The sequence below is a fragment of the Protomyctophum bolini genome, assembly GCF_963924005.1.
Source record: "Protomyctophum bolini genome assembly, chromosome: 13".
Taxonomy (NCBI): domain Eukaryota; kingdom Metazoa; phylum Chordata; class Actinopteri; order Myctophiformes; family Myctophidae; genus Protomyctophum; species Protomyctophum bolini.
In genome coordinates, this window is record NC_137874.1 from 31,929,514 (window position 1) to 31,941,488 (window position 11,975).

Below are 11,975 nucleotides of genomic sequence, written 5' to 3' on the forward strand. Positions count from 1 at the left end.
TCCATGGTGATGTTAGAGATGATTGTCACATTGAACAGATCTACGGTATAGGATCCGTTCCTTTAGACGAGGACACACAGTGACACACTTTGTTATTAACACTATAGGGAGGAACCCATATATCGGCCACATATCGGTGTCGGCCGATATTTGCCATTATTGGTCAATATCAGTATTGGCAAATAAAACGGACATTTAACCGATGGCAGTAACTGAAAACTATCTGTTGTCGATAAGCGTACATTTTGCGTTGGCTATGTTATCTTTATCTGCCGCCTACCAAGCTGTAGATTCTGAACATTTATTTATTGTATTGAAGATGTTTGTTTCTCTGTCACAAAAGGGGGAAATAAAAACAACAAAGCGAAATAAACATATATCGGTATCAGTATCGGCTAGATTGTTATTTTAAACATCAGTATAGGCCAAGAATGTCCATATCGGCACACCCCGCACACACACTCACATGCGTTCGTGTGCCACCATGGTGAGCGTTCTGTTGTCCTCGGCAGAAGGCGTGAAGTCAATCCATGAAGACCGAGTCCAGTTCAGAAGATATATAAAGTCAATATGGTCTGAAAAGCCTTCAATTAAGTTCCAGCGACCTGAAAGCTATAGCAGAGGGATAGACAAACACAGGTGAACCCATTGTGACCTATAAGACCAGATTCTACTAAATGCAGGGGTCACCAACATGTCCGTACACAGACAAAGACTTGGTCGTATCCGTGGCAAACGTGTAGATTTTCTGTTTTACACACCATTATATTGTACCTATTTTTTATCATAACACCCACTTTTATTATTTCATGTTTGTTGTTTATGTTTTATTGTAGCTTTGTCTCTTGTGGTTACCATGCTGCTCTTTATCTGTAAAGCACTTTGTAATTATTTTAGGAAAAGCAATATACGAAACAAATCATAATCATTGTCATTATCATTTGAACTGGACCTTGGCAGTGTTGTCCAGACTCAGCGCTGTGATCATGCTCTGGCAGTCCTGTGGTGTTGATGATGATGGTGCTGATGATGAAAACAATCTACTTTTGATCAACGTTTGCCAAAAGCATGTAATTGTAGACAAAATCTTATCCAATGAAAAACAGTTCTACAATGACTTTTGGGTGTGAGAGGCTAAATCTCATCACATGGTGGTCCGTGGCTCAAATGCCCACTAAATAACGGGCCTTGAAAAGGGTTGAAAACCACTGAATTAGGACATTAATAAAAGTGTTAAAACACCTTGTCTGTGGTCATAGTGGAAGTCTGGTGGCAGAGAGAAGTTCATACACCTGGCCTGCTGATGAAACACTTCCAGGTCAGATTGTTTCAGGCTCCGCCCCCTCGCTGAAAACACACACACACACACACACACACACACACACACACACACACACACACACGAGTCATCTTATCATGTTATCATCATACATCATCATGTGCATCGCATTACGTGCTCAGCCAATCGAATCATCTCTATGTGGTACACACAAACAGACAAAACTGACCAATCAAAATCAAATCATCACAAATGTGGTAGGCCTACACACAAACACAAAAACAAAAGAAAGAAAGAAAATAAAACGTATTTGAATTATAACATGTTATGTGAAATCATGTCAATCAAATCAAAGCATGTTGGATTCTGTTTTTAAACCCCTAGTGGTTGTTGTTACTATGACTATAACCAGAAGAGTGGGCACGCACCCGAGAAGCCTGTATGCTTTGGAACATGCATTCATAGCGCCTTTATCCAAGGCACATAGATTGTGCATTACATTCACTCATTGGCATGCACATTCATACACCGATGGCGGTGGAAACCATGCAAGGCACCAACCAGCACATCAGGAGCAATTAGGGGTTCAGTCGAGTCTTGCTCAAGGACGCTTCGACACTAACTCTGGGGGAGCCCGGGTTCGAACCCCCCGATAAATAGCTGCATACCTGTACTTACCTAAGATATACAGAGAGTGATGAACGGGAGCTGGGTTGTCTGACTTGTCACATCGTTTGGCCGTGGTGATGTTAACAACCAAAATGTCATCACAAGTAGACAGCAAGTTGAACTTGCTCTCAATTTTATCACCTGGAGAGGAAAAGGAGAAGAGATCCAGTATAAGTCATTTTACAATTAGTTGCATGCTGAAAATAGCTGATCTACAAGCCACTTGTCATACATTGCTGTGGTGTATTGATGTGAGATTTTGTTCTCTGCATTTAACCCATCTCTTGGAGCGGTGAACCGCATCCGTGTCGCGCTGTTGTGGTTGATCTAACCCCCCAATCCAACCCTTGATGCTGATCGAGTGCCAAGCAGGGAGGACATTGGTTCCCATTTTTACAGTCTTTGGTTTGGTATGACCCGGCCAGGGATCGATCCTGGACCTCCCAGTTTCAGGGCAGACATTCTAGCTACAAGGCCACTGAGCTTGGTAATGTGACACTTTTGCAATTACTGGGGGGCGAGAGAGAGAAAAAAGTGAACTAAAGTATTAAGTAATTAGTTACTTTTGGCAGGGAGTAATATGTAAAGTAATGTTACTTTAAAAAAGTAACTAGTAATAGGTAATATATTTGTCAGGATCTGCTTTCCATGTGCTGTTTTTGTTGTTCTTGCATCTTATTTTGAAGTAAAGCTATGGGGTTAGGCTATATTCCTGGATCTTGAAGGGAAGTGTTTCCTCTCTTGCATTGTATTTGTGACCTGCCTTGTCTCGCCTTCCCTGATTTTTGGTTCTTTGTTTCACCTGTGTCTTGTTTTCCCCAGCCAATCCATGTGTTGATTGATTTGAGTTCACCTGCAAGTCATGTTAATCTTGTGCCTATGGGTGCGTTTGGAAATGCGCCCTGAATGCACTGGTGTGCTCTCTTGTCGTTCGTTTATTCAGTGGACTCGGTGCGTTGTCGTTCGAAAATACAGTGCGCTGCGCACCGGGTGTGCCGAGTGCCCGCACTGAGCGACCCTACCCTGAAGCTGGGGTTGTCCGGTGTGAATGTGTCACAGCTGTGGTCGTTCGGAAATAAGGCACACTGAACGTCACCGCCCACCACACTCAACAAACTGACCACATTCCCGGTGCGCATTTCCGAACGCACCCTATATTTAAGCCCTGTGTTTGGTTGGATTATTGTATTGTAACCTGAGTTCCAAGTCTGTTTATGTTTGCTAGTGTTGCGCTCCTGCAAACCTTTGTTAAATAAAACTACCATTTAAGATTCCCGACGTCCTTGCATTTTTGGGTCCTATACTTGAAAACCATTCTGACAATATTACCGACACTTAGTAACTTTTCCAACAATGCTTACCTCTGACGTCCATGGTGATGTTAGAGATGATTGTCACATTGAACAGATCTACGGTATAGGATCCGTTCCTTTAGACGAGGACACACAGTGACACACTTTGTTATTAACACTATAGGGAGGAACCCATATATCGGCCACATATCGGTGTCGGCCGATATTTGCCATTATTGGTCAATATACATACATTTAACCGATGGCAGTAACTGAAAACTATCTGTTGTTGATAAGCGTACATTTTGCGTTGGCTATGCTATCTTTATTGTATTGAAGATGTTTGTTTCTCTGTCACAAAAGGGGGAAATAAAAACAACAAAGCGAAATAAACATATATCGGTATCAGTATCAGCTAGATTGTTATTTTAAACATCGGTATAGGCCAAGAATGTCCATTTCGGCACACCCCGCACACACACTCACATGCGTTCGTGTGCCACCATGGTGAGCGTTCTGTTGTCCTCGGCAGAAGGCGTGAAGTCAATCCATGAAGACCGAGTCCAGTTCAGAAGATATATAAAGTCAATATGGTCTGAAAAGCCTTCAATTAAGTTCCAGCGACCTGAAAGCTATAGCAGAGGGATAGACAAACACAGATGAACCCGTTGTGACCTATAAGACCAGATTCTACTAAATGCAGGGGTCACCAACATGTCCGTACATGGACAAAGACTTGGTCGTATCCGTGGCAAATGTTTAGATTTTCTGTTTTACACACCATTATATTGTACCTATTTTTATCATAACACCCACTTTTATTATTTCATGTTTGTTGTTTATGTTTTATTGTAGCTTTGTCTCTTGTGCATGGTTACCATGCTGCTCTTTATCTGTAAAGCACTTTGTAATTATTTTAGGGAAAGCACTATACGAAACAAATCATAATCATTGTCATTATCATTTGAACTGGACCTTGGCAGTGTTGTCCAGACTCAGCGCTGTGATCATGCTCTGGCAGTCCTGTGGTGTTGATGATGATGGCGCTGCCTTACCAAGACTCAAACCCACCGCCAAAACAAACACGCTGTGCCACACACCAAACATGGCTGACCACCCAGATCAGGCTTCTTCACAAATGTTTACTGGAGAATATGCTCCGAAAAGTAGCCACCTGGAATGAAAAATGTTTGGAGAAAAAAAGTCAGGCAGGACGGAAAGCTTTGGCTATATTATCTATCATCCATCCAGTCAAATGATGTTTGGAAGTTGACTGAAGCCAGCGGTACATATATAAACACACTAAACGTGGAGTGGTCAGCTGTTTCACAAACTCGAAACTGTGATTCCTCAAACATTAAAGCTGTTTGCATTTGAACTCTTTCCCCTGCCGGGATTGGACAACATTGGGCGTTCCAAAGGTTCTGTTGTCACAAACTTACTTTGCTGACAATGACCGGTGCCAATAATAAATAAATAAATAATGTACTATGGCAAAAATAGCATAGTCGATCTACAACTAAGCCCAGAGCATTCCCAGACAGTGTGTAGAATGCAGAGTTGCCTGCTACAAGAGAGCGAGGAGGGGGCATGTTAGAGTTGCTCTGAAACACAGAAAGTATCACTTTTAACTGCAAATTCAACCGGTTTTGCTCTGTATCATTGTTACTACTTTTGACCTTGTTTACCAGACAGATATGTTGTTTATGGCATAACAGCATGGCGACAATCTTGTCCAGATTATTATACAATAACCTATATTTATTCTAGTCTGATGCAGCAGTATTTGGCAAACAGAGAAATATAGATGTGAGCTGAACTGAAATGATCTGAAATGTTCTATATACATTTTTGTTGTCCTGAAATATAGTCAAGTTGTGCTTGAATCTTAATAAGGTTTTACGGTTTTTATCCCCCCTCACTGATAGAGCATATAATAATATCTAGACATGCCTTAACAACAGTTGGTCAAAAAATTAACAACCACTCACAGTTAACAGTCTTTGTATTGAGTTTGTGCTTGAAATGTACTGTAATTCTACAAACTGTTAATAAATATTTCAATCAATCAATAAAAAAAACCCACCACACACACACACACACACACACACACACACACACACACACACACACACACACACACACACACACACACACACACACACACACACACACACACACACACACACACACACCCACCCTGATGGCACCTCTACCTATAGCACACCACAACATTGAAAATGACTTTTTCAGCTTCCTGCAGATGTTGCAAGAGGCCAGTGTCCTCATGATGAAATGCAGCCTATAGCCTACTCTGACAGCATTTCAGTACAGTGACGTTGGAATGGATAGATTCATTTTGAAGGGGCGGAGGAGGAATTCAGGATCTGTGCTATTTCTGGACTTTCTTTGTTAGAAATCAATTAGATTAAAACAGAGAGAGAATAACTTTATGAATATATGGCAGCCGCTGATAGATTACTTGCCCAGGGATCTATCTACTGTGATTTATAAAGGAAGTGATTCATTGGATTGGAGAGCCCCAGCTGTACTCTTGCAATTTGCCTTCTGATGTGCCCATGTGTGTTGTGTATGTATGTATATGTATATATATATTTTCTCCCTAATGAATAACTGACTGTATTGTGTATGTGCTGCTCGCCATTTTCGTTTGTTTTGTTTTTGTGCTTTTTGTTTTTTTGTATTGTGCTTTTAATTTATACCTTTCTAGTTTGTCTCACTTTACCTGTATACATTTGATTCATCTTTATGTGAAAACAAAAAAAAGAAAAAAATCAATTAGAAGAGTAATCTTCTTTAAAAAAAAAAATCTTTTCACAACATATTATTATACAATTAAATTGTGACAAGGCCGAGGCCATCTTGTTGCTCTTCCTTTTAGTGTTGCACTAGCCTACTGCCATCTACTGGACTGTGATATGTTATGCTCACCCATCCAGCCTGCATGATAGAGAGTGGAGAAACCTTTATCATCCTATTTCGAGAAAAAAAAGCTTCCTCACATGTCATTGGCTGTCCTTCCGGCATACTTACCAATTACCATAAATAAACAGATGTTTATGCGTGGACGTGTAACGAAACAGTTAATTACTCTTCACTGATGACTTGGATTTGCAAGTGATTGAAATGTTTACCATTGAGGGGATGAACTGAATCTTGACCATTAGGTCAAAATCTGGTGAGACATGACCTTTGACATGACCTTTGACACAATCTAAATGTCAGGGAGAGCAGGGAGGCCAAATATAACCACCCCAATAATTGTATAAGTTATAATACTCTGTGACTAAAACCTGAATCAATTTTTGTTTTAAATAGGTAGAAAGTGGAAGCTTTACAAAAAAAAAACATGAAACTAACTGAAACTGTATTGTGTGTTTACAGAAGTTTACTTAGCCGTTGTGTGTGCCGTGAAGCTTATTGGCAACTTTTTCACAAAATTGTGCGCAAATCTTTGAATATATACATTATTCTTTCCCAGTGAACGCTTTTTACTCTAATCTTTGCTTAGATTTAGAAGACATTTGTAGCATCACTTCTCAGGTCTAAATGGGTTTTTTTTAAAGAACAAATGAGAGAATTTGAATTCTACCTTGCACATGTAGAATTACCTTGCACAGGAGGATCAGCTTTGACTATTGATAATTATCTAGCTCGGTCACTCGGTCAAATGCTCTTTGAAAAGGTGACTGAAGCCAGAAGTATTTATAAACACACACTCCACCTGACCACTCCACGCCCCAAACACTGGACGTTGTTTCTGGACTCCCAGACATGTTACATTTAGCTATGCCATTAAACATAAAGCATTAACCATAAACCTAACGTTTATTGTCTCCACCAGGCCGAAGGCATGGGGGGAGAGTATGTTTTGCACTCCGTCCGTCCGTGTGTGTGTGTGTGTGTCTGTCCGTCCGTCCTTCCGTCTGTGAACAGCTAATCTCCGGCACCGTTGTTTGATTTCTCATAATACACCCTCATTGGCTACAATTGGCTTCTAAACTTTTCAGGAGTAGCCCACTTTGTACCCGTTTTGTACAAACAACTACTCAACGCAGCGTCCGATTGTGGTGAAACTGTGCATACATATTCCCACTAGGCTTTGGAAGAAATGCCACTTGACAGTTTTCAAATCAGCCTCATGGTGGCGCTACAACAGGTCAAGCCACGTCACACACACACACACACACACACACACACACACACACACACACACACACACGTTTATATTGCTCCTAAACATTTTGCCAAACATCACACACACACACACACACTCCTATCCTCCGGATGGAGACCTGTGCACTTTCTTTTTTGTATTTATGCTTAGATTTAGAGTTCAGGTTAGGTTTAGGGTTAGCTATAGTTATATTTGTGTGACGTTAAGTTAGGTCAAGGAGTTAACTGACTCAGCATCGTCACACGAAACGTTTTTGGGGCTTAAAAACAGAATGAGGACAAGGTTTGCGACAACAGAACCTTTGAACGTCCAATGTTGTCCAATCCTGGATGCAGGTGGGGAGAGAGTTCAAGTGCTGTAATGTGTGTGCGTGAAACCCCCGGTCACCTATAGCCTGATCCAAAGAACTATTTCAATGTATTATATCTGGACTTCACTAATTTAGTGTGTTCTCCCTGTTTAGTATATCTTAGGTAAGTAAGGTCACACTAGAGGGGGTGGTACAAAAATGGTTCATCTCCACAACCCCAGAGTGCAAATACTAGGATATTCTGTGATAATGCTACAGTAGCTAGTCAGGGAATATTATCAGAATAATGTAAAATCTCAGTAGCCGTCATCACAAATGTGATGAGGTCAGCACATTTGGTGGCTATGGCCGAATTTAGCCCAAGGATTGTTTTTCGTGCAAAACTAAAGCTTGGAATGGATTCAGAATCATAAAAAAAACCCTAGTTTGACACGCCACAGGCTACTTAAAGTATAATGAAATTTAGAACACTGCCATATTGGTTGTCTATGGTGTGTATAGAAAAATGGCCATAACTTCCTCCTCTATACAGCTTTTGGTGTCTGTCCGCAAACTTTGTCCTACACAAACATTACATTCCCATTGACAATGAATGGATAATTTCACGTAGTGTCTGAGCAGATAGTGTCTATGTTACGTCATGATGATGTACGACGATAAGAGCGCTCCTCACTTCACACGGATGTGACTTTTCTGTTTACTAAAGAGCTGTAAAAACGGAGATCCCTGCTCATGAACAAACACGCAATATTTGTCTGTGATATACTGTTGGAATATGGAGCTATTTAACACTTATTTTAACAAGACAAAGCACTTACAACCTATTTAAATATGCCAGTGCAATTTACAGTGCAGTTTAGTTTATTTCTGGTTGTAGGGGTTGCAACTCTGTATGTGAATGTGGAAAGTTTTTGGGGTACGTTGCTTGTCCCATTGTTAAAGGGACACTTTCCTGGGGGTATTTATGTGTGTAATATGTGGTTTTAGATATTTTAGATTGTAGCAGTGAGCCTGGTGTCTCTGATGTCATGGTCACTAGCTGGGCTCACTTCCTTCCTGGACTACATGTTGTCTCAGTGAGCCGTTTATGCTAGGGGTGTAATTAATGTTAACAGCGATGCGATGCCTATATACAACAATACGATGCTCTGTTCTCCCTACTGGAAATTGTTACTGGATGTGGGCTAGGGGGGGTTTTGTTACTGGATGTGGTCTAGGGGGTGGGGGGGGGGGGGGGTTGTCTGTTTAATTATGACGCCACATCAAAAATAAATATATTTCAGAGCATGATGGTCGTTTGCATTGAGATGTGAGGGGACTTCTGTTTTGAGCGTTATGTGTTATACTTTAGCTATTTGAAAATAGCAGATCTACAAGTAGATTGTAGATCTGCTATTTTTTGAAAAATCGTAAAAAATGTGGTGCAAATCTTTGAATATTGTATTCTGTCAGAGCGAACGTTTTTAACTCTTCTGGAACAACATATACTGACAATTACATATAAATGGCCAATTACATTTCACTTGCCCTGCAAAAAGTAAATTGTCCATTATAAAATTAACAGTTGTTGTTTTATATTTGTGTTTAGACAGATATCTGGTGTTGTGTTTATAGACTGCCTGGGAAAGGTTGAGAACCACCACAGATCAAGTGGGCACCATGGACACCTGTAGCCTGGTGAAACCACTCCCTCTGCTGGCAGAGTCAGGTTAGGACATCTGGGCACCTCGATTGTAAAATTGGCTATTTTGTCCAAAATGTAAAAGAATTACATATATTTTAAGTATTAAAGTATACATTATGTGAACATGCACGGTAGGCTACATCATTATCAGACCTAATTTTATCCTTCAAATTTGTTTTTACAGTATATGCTCCAAAATAGGTTTTGTAGCAATTTGTAGAAATATTATATTAGACCTTAATTATCGAATGTTTAAGCAATGTATAATGATCATGTGTAGGCCTACTTTCTTTACTTATTAAAGACATTTCTTTTCAAATATATAGTAGGCCTATAGCCTATTGGCCTAATCTTTTAACATTTTGGACAAAATATCCAATTTCACAACGAGTTGCCCAGATATCCAAGGAAGGTGCCCACTTCACCCTATTGGTCACGTGACTTGTCTCCTGTCAGGTGGGACGTGAAGAGAACAAGAGTTATTTTTTTTTATATATATATATATATATTGTTATGCAGCATATCAGACAAGAGGTGGGTTTGTCTAACATTTGGCATCCATTAGTTTATATTTTGTATTCTATTAAAGTTTTTTGTTTCTGTGAGGTCAGAGTAAATCTAGTAAAAGAGTGGCGACACTAGCGTTGACTCCCATAGTGCCACACATTGGAACTATCAACTCTATGGAACTATCCCATTGAGATAGAATGAGCACTTCCGCATTGCATTGTTACCATAGGACGAGATCAAAGCGTGTCGCTACTCTCCTATTAGATGAATCTGGTTGAGGTTTGTCAGAGGAAATTAGCCGCAGCTGTTGTGTTTATTTGGCGTGTAGCTTTCAGTCGCTGCTTTTCACAAACATGGACATTATATTTAATATTCCTTCAAAATTAATTCTTAAGTTATTAGTTATTAGGCTCGTCATTGCTGGGTCGTTTAGGTGACCAACGTGTATTCATTCACATTCAGAAAGTGAATTGTATTTAACCTGCTACGGTAACTATAAGAGCGCCATAAGTTTGAAGATGATGGACGGACAGCCTATCCTGTGGCTCTACGGTAAGGAATTTATTATGCTTTTGTGCTTTATATGCTTTTTCGTATTTTTACTGTGGACACTTGAGGAGTCTATATTAATATATATATATATATATATATATATATAATACCGGTAGTTCAGTGAAATGTGTGTGTGGGTGTGTGTGGGTGAGGTTTGTCTGGCGGCATAATTAGAGCAAAGTAGCAGCAGCTGTTGTTAATTTGGCGTGTAGCTTATAGTTCAGTCGCTGCTTTTTGGACAATATGGACAATATATTATTATATTTAATATTCCTTCAGAATTCATTATTAAGTTATTAGTTATTAGGCTCGTTATTCGTTTAGGTGACCAACGTGTATTCACTAACTAAACTACTAAACTAAACTAACTAAAAAAAGCGCCAATAAGTTTGTTTGAAGATGATGGACGGACCGACAGCCAGCTATCCTGTGGCTCTACGGTAAGGAATTGTATGCTTTTGTGCTTCATTAAACGGCAATTTATAGTCGTATTTTTACAGCGGACACTTGAGTCTATATTAATATCTATAATTCAGTGAAATTAAATGTCATGGTTTGTTTACGAGCGGGAGACGGACTCTTCTCTGAATTCCTCCACCGACGGCGCCGACAACAAACACAACTCTGGTCACCAGATGATAATACATACTGGAAGACAGTCCAGTCCATATAATTAAAAGCAAAACCTATAAAACTTTAATAATAATTACTGCAATGATAATATATATATATAAATGCACACATTTATTTACCGTGTGTATTTATAGTCCATGACGGAGGGTCATTATTTGTGAATTCATGCTGTGTCACAGATTTGTCCATTCACTGTTTATACCAGCTAAGGTGTGTGTGTGTGTGTGTGTGTATGTGTGTCTGGAACTTTTTACTTTGAAATGTTTTGTAGTTTCTGAGTTATGTAAGAGTTATTAAACGCCCAATGCATTCTCTATGGCAATAGCACAAACTTTGGCATGCTACTAGTCCTACATACTTAAACCTTCCAACCCCATTCTAGCCTACTTAAGTTCATCTTACGGTGGACATGTTTGCCTGAAAAGGAATCTTTGAAAGGTGTCATAGTTTTAGAAATATAGTGCTTTCAAATTTGAGACTTTTATAATGGGGCTCAATGGCAGATTTTGGCGTGTGTCTCTAGTCTAAGGTGTGTGTGTGTCTTTCAGGAAATAGAAAAGATAAGCTGTGTGTTAAATAGAAGACCTATAATGTAGTTATTTAGTCACAAGCTTCTTTCTTTCTTTCTTTCTTTTCTTTCAGATATCCTGCTGAGTCCAGAGGACAACATTGCAGAGTTTGAGGATGTAATGATGAGATCCTGAGACGACAAAGACTGCTCAAAGTAGGAACCGTGTTTTGATTCTCTGTTGTTTGGCTTTGCTTTTTGTCATGCCAGCTATTCTTAGGCCACTCATGGTCAGTTTATGCACATGGCCCAGGCTTCCGAATATCAGTATGGCAAATCT